Raw genomic sequence first — 11,519 nt, 5'->3', positions numbered from 1 at the left:
AGACAGTGTAAAGCACTAAAATAATTCTTATGTATGCTGTAAGCCTACAGAAGCTAAACAGACACACTTGCTAATCCTCTCTTATCCAAACAAAATTAACCCTGTTAAGTCAGTCACTACAGATTCTTGCACTACCACAGGTGCGAACTCAGGAGTGTTCTGGGAGTTAAGAGGGGAGCGCACCATCAGCTCGCAGAGAGTTCATGTCACAGAAGACAGGGAAGGGCTCGACTCCCTGGTCCTCCCCATCTGGGTCAATGACATAGGTTCCAGATTCCAGGACACCAGCACTCCTCAGGATTGAGCAGGTCTCCGTAACTATAACAAACAAACATGCCCTCAGAGCTCTCATGTCCAGGAGAGCACCTGTAGTCTGATGCAGCTTCTTTCTGAAACAAGCTAATTGGACAGCCTGAGGTCATAAATGTTCAAACACATATAGGTGCCACTGTAAAGAACTGATATAGAAACCAAAATAATGCATATAATCATAATGACAAAATGGTAAATGACAAAACTGGTGTAAAATAAACTGTACTGAAAACAATGCCTTCAGACTCAATTTTTGCAATTAATACAGTATTTCTAGGATTATATTTTTAAATAACTAGTAGGGATATCCAATAATGTTTTAAATTCCAACTTCTTATGGGTAAAACTACTCAAGACCAGAGGCCCATAAAAACATTTAAAACAAATATAAGAAAAAGAGTTTGATCCATCTTGATGTCAATTTTTTTATCTTTTTGACCATTTCTCTGCAAGAACCCTACAACAAAGCAACCACCCTGTCCTACCTATAAATTGTCTATAACGTTAACCCTGAAGGCTATCCACTGCTATTTTCATTGGCCCAGGTCTGTGTGTTGACCCTGGACACAACCATCTTGATCTTAATTCTCAACACAAATTTGAAACTGCAGTCAAATTAAATTAAAGCTTTCCTGTTTCTACATTGTGACAAAAGATGGATTTGTTCAGCCTTCACATGTAATAAGTTAAATGCCTTTTAATTCTTGGATTTACCTGGTTGGTAAGTCCAACTTTTTTGGAGCAGCAACCTCCTTTTGTAATATGTCGCAATGAAGTAGGGGTCTGGAAAATGAACTTTATTTCTCAGCAACACACTCGCACAATTGAATATTGTTGCACAAGTGTTAGATAAACATACGAGTCTCTGTACTTAAACGTATAATAACATTAGTGGTGGATATGGACACATCAATATGCCATGCCATGCAAAATGAACTAAGAATAAACTTCCACAGAACAATCCTGAGTCTCACGTCGTTCAGTTCCTACCTTGACAGTGGATGGCAGCTCTTTCTGTTGTACTACATTCCCGGCCCCACTTAACTTCACACTCATCCAGGGAGCTTTCATCCCCTGAGCATTCCACATAGGACACAGTCACAGGAGGGTCACGTGCTTGTGACTGAACCCTACAAATTGGAGAAAGATCTCATGTCGAAACACCAAGGCTTTCTGTCCATGCGTGCTCAACACCACCAAAGGCTCAGGTTGGAATGAGCTCACTTCTGTTGGAGGACATTGCGATATAATAGATTCTTTAAAAATAGCTTCCGTTGCAACAGAGGAGAATGTGAGCCCCTTTGTAGCCTAAAACACACCAAATCTCACTCCTTTGCTCAACCAGCGAGGTATTGTTTGGGCCCTGCTAATTGAAGCCTTTATAAACAACAGGGGAAAAACACAGCATTAGGAGGCAAGATAAATGTATTTCTGCACATTATAAAAGTGTTGCAACTGTTGTGTGTATCCAAATCTATAATTGTTTGATACCTGTATCCTGTGATTTCATTCAGAAATCACAGAAAATATATGCTATTGTGCTGATTCTAATGTATTTAATGTATTCTATAGTAGTGTAGACTCATTGTTATCACAGACAGAGTGATACATCCCTGTACATCATTTGATTGAAGATGGCAAGCTGGGGAGGTTTCCTGTGGTATATCTACATAGTTTTTAATTGACTCTTTTGCTTTTTTTGCTTAATAGCATCATGTTGGTCAGTACTGACTTTTTATTTAGTCAATTTTTTTCAGCTGGAGTGTAGCACTTAAAAATAAACAGAATCAAAACCCAGAGAACAAAAGACGGTGTATTTTCTTAGTCACAGATAAGCAGTCCATTTTAAGAAGAACAATTCTGGTTTAAAAATTAGAACAAGTCCTTCTTTTTTCCACATAGTTCCTGTCATGTTTTTGTAAAATGTATGGCTATAAAAAGATTTGTAATTAATTTTGCCTGCAACTAAAAGTATTTTTTGTCTGTTTTTTGTCATTTCCTGTGTAAACAGACAACACTGATGCTTCACAATTTTGACTTTGGAGATTGTGGGTCACACATTGAAATGTATTTCTTCTGAACAATACAGCCGTCAAACAGTCACCATTATATTCAAATACCTGTACACGATGGCAGTTCCAGGGAATCCCAGCTGTCAGCACACCACTGTCGCTTTCCTTTTTTCCCATTGCTTGGCACACACCCTCCCTAGCGCTCCACCGAAAGCCACTTCCACGAGCCCTTCAAACCGATTCCTGCCCCCTTGCAATCTAACACGGCCTGTAGGACCTCAAAATTAAAAAAAGACCACGCATTCAGAACCTCGGAAAGAGCTAGACAAAATATTGTGCTCATCCTATTTTAAATCCATGAAACAGAGTTTTAAACAGAAGTTCAGAAGGAGGTCAAACCCTAACCTCCTCCACTTCTCCCTACCTACATCTACTATAGCACTCTTCTTGCCTCCTTGCTCGTGCACGCCTCCCCCTCACCCTCCTTAAAGCAGGGGATGGGGGGAAGAGAGGGGAGCAGTAGCCCTATTCTTGCAGAGAGGTTGTTATTTTCCTCCTCAATAAAAGTTACCTCAATAAAACTCGCTATTCAAATCATGCCTCTTCTCTAACTCTATTAGACTTTGACTGAAATACTGATTGGAAGAAAGAACTGGGCAGGTACACATAAACTCACTGTAGCAAAAAGGAGAATACAAGTTTGTAAATTGGCTCCAAAAACATGTGTGTACAGTACATTAAACCAAAGTCCATAATAACCAGGTTCAGTATGAGAAATGGGAATATCATGCATTTTCTTTTTACAGATTTTTTTACAGATCTATTTACAACACTGGCATTGATTTAAGCCTTCGGTTTATCTAATAACATAATAGGTATATCGAATTGTTCATGACAAGCGTAATTGTAAGCATTTTATACACAATCGGACATTACAATAGAATTGCTATTTTGTATTTTGTAAAGTTGACTACACCATCACCCTTTTAATCTTTTGAATAATTATAACTATAGATCCTGCAAAGAACATCATGCAATTAAATAATATCTAAAGAAGAAATTATTTTAGTAAAGATTATGTAAAGCAACATTATGAATTTACAAAGCAGTACCCAAAGCCTGAGTAATACATGTGTGTTTTCATTACAGTGTCATGAAAGCCTATCCCATGTTACAAATGAGAAAAAAATGTTCTTTTTCCTATTAAACTGATGGATTATTCACTTTTTCACCATTGCTTCGCACCTGAAATAAGCTTAAGCTTTTGGGCCATTTTCTTCCCTTTGTATAACACAATATATTTCCTACCCTTTTATCTTTTCACTGAAAGGAAAAATTACACTAATATGCTCTAAGTACGTTAGAGTGCATTAACTGTAGTGTTCACTTCACCATCTTGAGTCGACATTTGAACTTTTTTTTCCCCAAAGTTAATGAGCGGATTTACTTGATGGAGGCTTCACTGAATGAAAGCGGACTGAAAACCCATCAAGCTCCACAGAGGCGTCCGATCTCAACTGCACCGTCATGGTGTTGGATGACGATCTGAGTGGAGGTGGCAACTCCGACCCACAAAACCTGACAGACAAAACAGCAAAAAAAATGACATCAACAGAACTGATTACAATGAACTGTCAGATCACTGCCTGGTGGAGCAGTGATCTGACAGTTCATTGTAATCAGTTCATTAAGTAATGGCTGGTTTCCAGTATTTTTTCTCTTTATTTAGGTCTGAGAACTGTTTCTCATCTTGTTAAAACAACCTATTTTAATGCAAAATTTAGATGGGGGAAGAAGTTCATCACACAAAGTGAAACTGATATGCTGTTCTGGGGTTACCTACCATTGGTTTTGCCTGTTCTTGTAAAAGTGAAAACCTAACACCCTCTTTACAAGTTCCTATCAATGATTAGGAACTATAGGGGTTTTCACTGTGTAGCAGATCAAACTTTATCACAGACTCCTGTGCTGAAAAGATGTCACTCAATCAATCACCTCACAGCAACAGTCATAAACCATCCCAAATGTCCATTTCATTCCTTCAAGTTTTGCCGGAGCTGAAAATGACAGCTTGGCCTTAAGAAGTCTTTTGTTGAAACTGCATACACTGTATACGCTCTTATGAAGACAATCAAGTCAGGAGGAAGAGAATAAGGAAAAATTGGTCAAAAGTAAGTGATTTGTTTGTGGGGTTCATAATGTTTTATGTCAGTATTTCTACGTTTTGTAATTTGAGTATTTTTCTGTATGTTATATTTTTACTCATTTTAAATACCACTGTAGGTATAATCCATGTTTCTCTCCTCTTTTTTGTGGTTTAGCTGAGATGGCTGATTTTCATCTTCTTTTATTTTTTCCAGCAAAGAAGTTTTCTGAAAGTGCTACTTAAAGGCAAAAGAGAGGACATGATACTGGGTAGTGTGTCAGCATTGCACTGGTCTAATTGCACAGTGCTTTAGCCACAGGTTCCCAGGCATAGTGCACTGCAGATTGAACTGCCTTTTGCACAATCCTGACAGTTATCTTTAAAACATCTTTTCTACATCTTTTCCTTGAATTGGCTGTTAAAATGAAAGGTAGCGAAAAATACATGGAAAGAAAAACAGAGAATCACACTGAATAAACTTGATGCCCAAGTAAGGAAACAACAGGGGAAAGCAACTGGTATATGAACATGTCCTTGAAGCCCACTTGAAAATGGAATTTAACAAATTAAAGGAGTATACATCCCAGTATCCCAGGATGTATCCCAGTATCCCAGTATACTGTATGTCAGTAAAATTCATCATTAGATTTTTTTATGCTCTGGCTGACTTTAGAAGCTCAGTTGTCATCACTGTTACCTGCCTAGCTCCACCCCCTCCTCTCGTTTGCCATCAAAGACGGTGACGAAGTCATACTGGCAGCCCTTGTGCTCCTCCAGCACCACTGAATGAAATGCCAAGAGAATGAGGTGCCCAGGAGGAGCTGTGACCTCCCAGGTGCAGTCCATATTACTCGGGTATGACTGGGGAAAACCAGGGCTCTGGAACTCCCCCTTATCTCCCTGCAGCACACCTCCACAGGACACTAACATGCATAAAGCAGACAATTAATACAAGATGAACTATTTGCACTTCAGAATTCTGTGGAATAACATAGCAGTGCAGTGATGTGATTTGGTCTTTACTCCCGCTGCACAGGAAGTCAAAATGAATAAAAAGAGTTTTTTTCCTCAAACAGGTTAGATTATAGTCCTCATAGGAACCATGCCCAACTTTATGAGAAAAATGGCATCAGTTCAGCACTAAAGTAAACTCACTTTCAAATAAAATATCCATGGAAGAATAAAAAACAGAAGTTTAAAGAGATTAATATAATGGCACATCAGAAAAGCTGTAAATCCTTTGCTAATGGGGTTGTTTCCCGATTTCCAAGACAAGGTCCAAATATAACATAAAGTGAAATAAAAAGATTGCTTTTCTCAGAAAATGGGCTCTACACAGCCAAAACATCTGACACATGCTTTAATGAGAACTCTCTCACTCCAATAAACCTGTAGCAATCCTTGCCTTATTCTTTTCCCAGTTGGCAAAGTGTCAACTCCATAGAATACAGCCCAGCAAATTCTCTAAGTGGACAATTAGACTCATTATGTACAATTGAATGTGCTGTTTTAGGACTCCAGACCACTCTCTAAACTGGTCTAAACCTACCTGGTGGCACCTCAGAGCTGCCTATAACTGTGGTGGCTTCACGCTGCCTACCAGTATCAATGAGAACTGTGACAGGTGTTTTCTCTGGATGGTCAGGTTGATCAGTGGCAGAATTTAAATCTTGGACAGGATCGTGGCTTCTTGGATAAGAAGGAGAGGTGGCTGTGACATGAAGCTCTTTCATCTGGAGTTCTTCCCCGGATGCTGTGGACGTTAAATTAGCATTGGCTTTAGAGGGGTCAGTCAGTATCAGGCTTACTGCAGTTGCCTTCATCAGTGCAGGCGATGAAATGTAAGATCCTTCAGTCTGAGCCACAGGGGAAAAAGAAGTAGTTTGAATTTCACCACCTTGTTGAGCCTTGTGTATGGTTGTGGATGTGTCCAAAGACATGGTTGTCCCTGTAGATGAGGGTGTAGCACTGGTGGTTGCCATCCATGTACTATGCTGAGATGAAGAATACACAGGGTTCACTGGGTGTTCATGTTCTTTAAATGTCTGTGCTGTGGACACTGAGGGTATGTACCCAACCTTGTCTGCAACAACAAGAGATTTATGCAAAAACTGCTCTGCTGCTGAGCCTAAGCCATTGTCGCGGCCAGTTCCAGTGGAAAAAGCATTTTCTCTTTTGCGATCGATCTGTTCTGTAGCAGCCCTAACATCATGCATGCTGCTGTTCAAAAACAGTCTGTCAACATGGTCAGACCTCTTTTGGCTGAACTCAGGGTTTCCTTTATTAATTGGAATGGATTTAACTGTTATTATTGGATCTTCAGTCCACACTTCGTCATACTCTCTAGCAGCATGTGATGAATATTCCTGATGTACAAGAGCAGTCATTTTATTAACTCCCTCTTTTACACTTGTTCCATTAACTCCCTCTTTGTGATGAACATTAGCTTCACCCACTGTAGTTATATTCTCATGGTGATATTTTTGCTCCTCTTATGGGGAACCGAAAGTAAGATTTACTTGTGGTTCATCTGGGCTTAGAGCTAATGTGGCTCTGGAACTCACTGTATTTTCAGCAGCAGTTCCCATAGATGTTAAGTTAGTAATTGGTTTCTCTAAATCCTTAGTGATTATGAGAATGCCATTTACAATTGGTTTGTTCTGATTGACGTTCTTTTCTGTGGTGAAGCCCGTATTGCTTTCTAGTGAGAGTGTTGAAATTAAACAACTTTGACTTTTCTCCATGTGAGACATTTGATTTGTGCTTTTCTTTATTAACATTTGTTCCATTGACAATACCTTCATTTCCATGAGCATTTCCTGTTTTTTGTGTGTGCTCTGATTCCAGGTTTTGTGAAATGATACGGCTACCAGCCATTCTGTCCTTGAGACGTGCAGTGGTAGTCAAGTTAAACACTGGAGTCTTTGTTGGTTTCACAAACTCAAATAAACTTCTTTCAGAAAATGCTTCTTGCCGGTTAGTATACAGTATGTTTCTGTTGTCTGCCTTTCATTAGATACAGCAGCAGATGTTTTTGGAGCAGTTACCACGCGCAATTCGGGTGAGGTATTAGGCTGATATGATGACATTGAGAACATCGTGGTTGTTGTGTAAGTGCTTTGATGGATATCTTTCCTCAATGAGGGATGTATAAAATCTATATTGTCATCCTGTGTTTGTTCCGCATTATCTTGCAGGTACAGTCCTTGTGTAGGCAGTGGAAGAGCATGTGCCGTTAGAGTATCAGAAACAAGGGACACACATTTCTGAAGGGACCCACCAGTTTGACATCTGTTATTTTGGATTCAGGCACTGCATTATGGGAGGTGGTTTTTAACTGTACAAAAAACAGAGGGGACCCGGGCATTTTACTGCTCAGGATTTCAAATCCCTCAGTTGCCTGCTCTACTTCTGCAGCCCCTATCATTGCGCCCTGAAGCAAAGGTTCCATTGTTTGCCTCTCCTTGATGCTTGATCCCATTTCCTGAATTCCATCATCCGGAATGTTAAATGGTCCATCTCTTGCTCTGGTTAATCCATTATAATTCAGATGAACCAGATATCATGCCATTCAAAGCTGTTGTAACAGGGCTGTTGTTATTAAAGCCTTTTGCATCCCTCTGGTCCAGGAGTTTCCAGTGTCTGCAGTTCTGGTTCCCGTTTTTCTCCTCCTCACTGTACTTGTAATTGTAACGTAGCCACCGCTAACATTTTGAATTTCAGCGTTTTCGCTTGCTTCTGAGCTCTGTGCTGTTGGGAAAAACGTCGGGTAAACAGAGCAGTTGTTGTCCTTTTTGTAGCAAAATACATCCCATCTCTCTAGCAGGTTTTCCCTAATTCCGTATGTGATGATGTCTGTGTGATTCTGGCCACAATTCCAGTTCTTGTGAACTCGAGGGTAGGCCACCTCAGCCGATGAAATCCACCCAGCCCTGCACTCTTCCAGCCCCTGTTGATACGCGGTGAGCAGTTGCATTCTGTCGGCTAGTGAGGCAGCAAAGTCCTTCTCGCAGGCTTGTTGAGCTTGCTGGAACGTCAGGCTGTAGCGAATATTGCGATCATAGTGAAACACACCAGCCACGCGTCCTGCAAAAATAAAACCGACAGCGAAGATTCAAACAATCAAAGAACTTTTAACTACACTCTGAATGAAAAATAAGCCCTCTTTAACAATAACAAACCAACCACCTCACCAATCAAACTAAAACCATTAAATCCGTTTCTCCAATTGTTAATATGTTTTAATACACAGGCGCTTTTTGACACACTGGAAAAATGCAAACCATTTTTATTGTTCAATTATAAAGAAAAAAAATGTATTTATGTGACAATACACTGGAAAAACTCTGAGCCCGGGCTTGTAATGACAGCAAAAATAATGGTCAATTGCACTGGAACGTTTGCTCATTGGAGAAATACTGACCAAGTCAATTCCTTCCTTATTCGTTAACAAATTGCTTTAGAAGTGTATGTAATGCAACAAAGTAGTTGTTGCACCCACCAGATACAGATACTGTTTGTTCAGATCTTACGTGACCCTTTGATTTTACTCCATGGTTTGCATTCAGTGTAGCTTTTATTCAAAATCTGAAGATACAGTGCTGTGCGTAGTTTCTAGTTAAGCACATAGGAACATGACTTGAAGTGAACTTTTAATGATTCAAGGATTTGCAAAACCAGACTAGTAAATCAGTTATTTATAGGGTGGAAAACAAAAATCTGCATGACTGCTAATACATTTCTAGCATTTATCTTCTGTAGCATGCAACTTTTCAGGAAAATGTGTTTCAAACAAACATACAGAATGTAGCAAGTTCACAAATAACAAAATTCTGTGGCACAAATAAAGCTGTTCGTATCCATCATCCATCACATTAACCAAAGGGGTACAGCACTATTTTATCTAAATAAATTTCACTAAAGTAAGAATACCTACTGTAATATACTGTATACCCCTATAATACCCCTAATTTTGCGAAGACTTTATTGTACAGCATTTTCTACGAGTTTTTAATATTTCAATCTTAAAATCCTTCACAAATTTTCAGAACGACTGCGTGTCATAAACAGAACAGCGACAAAATACTTACGGCTGAGATAATGTTCGCAGCTCAGAGTTTCACAAAAAGCAGTGCGGATCGCGCACTGAAGAATCAGCAACAACTCTTGTCCACGTAAAACAAAGCATTTAAAATAAAAACCAACTTTTAAGTTGCAAAAATCAACTTTCTTTGCTCCTCTTGAATATAAAACAGAAATGCAATGCAAAGTAACAACGCCGTATGTACAGTAATTATCTTGCATATGGGAGAGCAGAGCAGAGCTCCCAGATGTTTAAAAGACGATTTTGCGGAGTAAAGGAAAGGTTCAATGTCCGGTTAATTCCCTTTGGTGTTTTACACTCTACAGCAGGAAATCGGATTCCCCTGACAAATGGAAAAGTTCGTTCTTGAAGCTACTTTGTTACAATGATTCTCTGTCACTAATGCATTGTGAAAATATATGCATTACAAGTAAATTAAGTTAAGTAAATTATTACTTAATAATAAACATAACAAATCTATGTACTAAGTAAAAAAATATTTTGAATTACATTTCTTTCAGAAGAAAAGTTGGTAATACCAAATATGAATTTAACACTTAGTGTGCAGCTCACTATTTTTTTTTACTTTTGTTCAACTCTCTTAATGAATCATGGAATGTACTGTAATTCTGAGACAACAGTCCCAGAAATCCCCCTCTCAAAAGTCAAATTATCGATCGTGTAAGGAGGAGGGAGCTTAGAGATCAGAATCAATGAACACAGTGGTATTCTCGAGGAGACACAGACTTTCACATTAATAATCCTAAACCACTTTGGAATGTGAAAATATACACAGGTAAACAGAATCTTAAATCAAATTACATTTTTGATAGGTAAGTGAAATGATTGAAGTGCCTGTGAGAAATAACTGTAACTTCTTAAGATGCCAAAAAAATCCTTCCTCAGTAAGCACCCTGTTTAACAATGTTGAATCCATTCCTTTGAGCACTGATCTCAGCTGCTGGAATCTGAAGGAAATCACATCAAAAGCTGCTGAAACGTAGGAGGTAACTGGCAAACTTTGTTGAAATTTGAATGGTCTGTTTCCATCTTAACTGGTAAGTAGTGCCAAACTAAACATAACAATCACTGTGACCATCTACTCGAAAGCAGAGTATCTTACAAAAAAGTTGTTAAGTTCACACGAGGAACATATTTATATAGGATCCCCCTGCGTTGATTTGGAACATTCTGCACTACTGCCACTATAAAGATGTGATTAATATACTGTAATATACCCAATAAACTATTGTCCTCAATGTCACGAGTATAGTCCCTCCTCCTTAAGGGTGCTCCAGCTCTTTCACTTCAGACTTAATTCTTTGCACCTGACCCCTTTTCCCAGCCCACCTTAAAAGCCAGGCGCTGACGTTCATCCTGGCTCTGCATCTGGTTTCTAATATTGAACGTATCTTTCAAAACTGCAAAATAAACGTCATATGCTAAACTCCACAATAATACCTCTACTGTTGGTTTTGTTGGTTGTTAAAATGAATCCACCCCAGCCTCATGTACAATATGACTTGACCTAATGTGCTCCTTACAAATTTAATCTAATCCAAGCTCAATAATAGTACATGAAGAGGTGTCAAATTTACGCAGAGAAAAACTTTAGACAGAATATTTTTAAAGAAATGTATTTTGGAGATTGTTTTAGAGATCCTGTCCTAAAAGAGGACAGGATAAAACACATATTTTAAGAGATCTCCACTACTTTAAATTTTGATCTTTATTTTTATATACACTCACGATAGGAATTTTGGTGTCCTGCCATATGTCCTGGAAAATGACTGACGGTGAATTAATTGAATTAAAAAGCTAAATTCGTTCATTGAAGTCAGGAATCTTGGAGGACAAAAACAGCTCTATCAACTCTCAACTCTGTGTGATGTGATTATTAAAATGCCTGCAGAGAGTGCATTATTAAATTGCCTGTTGGATTTTCAGAGCAAGGACAGAGTGCACA

General features: G+C 38.8%; 1 long non-coding RNA gene across 1 annotated transcript; it reads right to left on the bottom strand.

Moving 5' to 3' along the window:
- Window positions 1-204: 204 nt before the first annotated feature.
- On the bottom strand, window positions 205-3,831 carry LOC148832921 (uncharacterized). The gene is made up of 4 exons (XR_016091261.1): window positions 3,772-3,831; window positions 2,433-2,601; window positions 1,303-1,442; window positions 205-318 (listed from the first exon to the last, which is right to left on the bottom strand). It is a non-coding gene; the product is annotated as an uncharacterized LOC148832921 (long non-coding RNA).
- Window positions 3,832-11,519: the final 7,688 nt, after the last annotated feature.

Source organism: Atractosteus spatula, chromosome 6 (assembly GCF_055471065.1).
Source record: "Atractosteus spatula isolate fAtrSpa1 chromosome 6, fAtrSpa1.hap1, whole genome shotgun sequence".
Classification (NCBI taxonomy): domain Eukaryota; kingdom Metazoa; phylum Chordata; class Actinopteri; order Semionotiformes; family Lepisosteidae; genus Atractosteus; species Atractosteus spatula.
This window is presented reverse-complemented; position numbering and strand designations above follow the sequence as displayed.